Genomic DNA, 385 nt, shown 5'->3' with positions numbered 1-385 from the left:
TTCTTATATATATAAATAGGTAAAAAAAAAAGGAAAGAGACAGACAAGAGAATTAATACCCATACGTTTTCGTTTAATATGAATAATCAAGACCAAAAAGGAAAGGAAAAAGACAGGCAAGAGAGTTGACACCTATACGCTTTCAAGTCCACTTGGAAGCCAATCGAGGAATGGAAGAAAGAAATAACTCCTGTATAAGCAAAATATTGATGATAATGATGATAGAAAAAATATAGATGAATAAATAGAAACAAAATAATTGCGAGAAATTTGATAATGATGATAAAAGAAAATATGAATGAGTGGAAAGAAAATTCTTTATGATATAGCATCAATACAAATATAGACAGTGGAAGAGACACTCACGAGACGGAACCTGATGTTA

This window comes from Penaeus monodon, chromosome 34 (genome assembly GCF_015228065.2).
Source record: "Penaeus monodon isolate SGIC_2016 chromosome 34, NSTDA_Pmon_1, whole genome shotgun sequence".
NCBI classification, from domain to species: Eukaryota; Metazoa; Arthropoda; class Malacostraca; order Decapoda; family Penaeidae; genus Penaeus; species Penaeus monodon.
The sequence above is the reverse complement of the archived record's forward strand: the minus strand, read 5'-3'. Positions refer to the sequence as shown.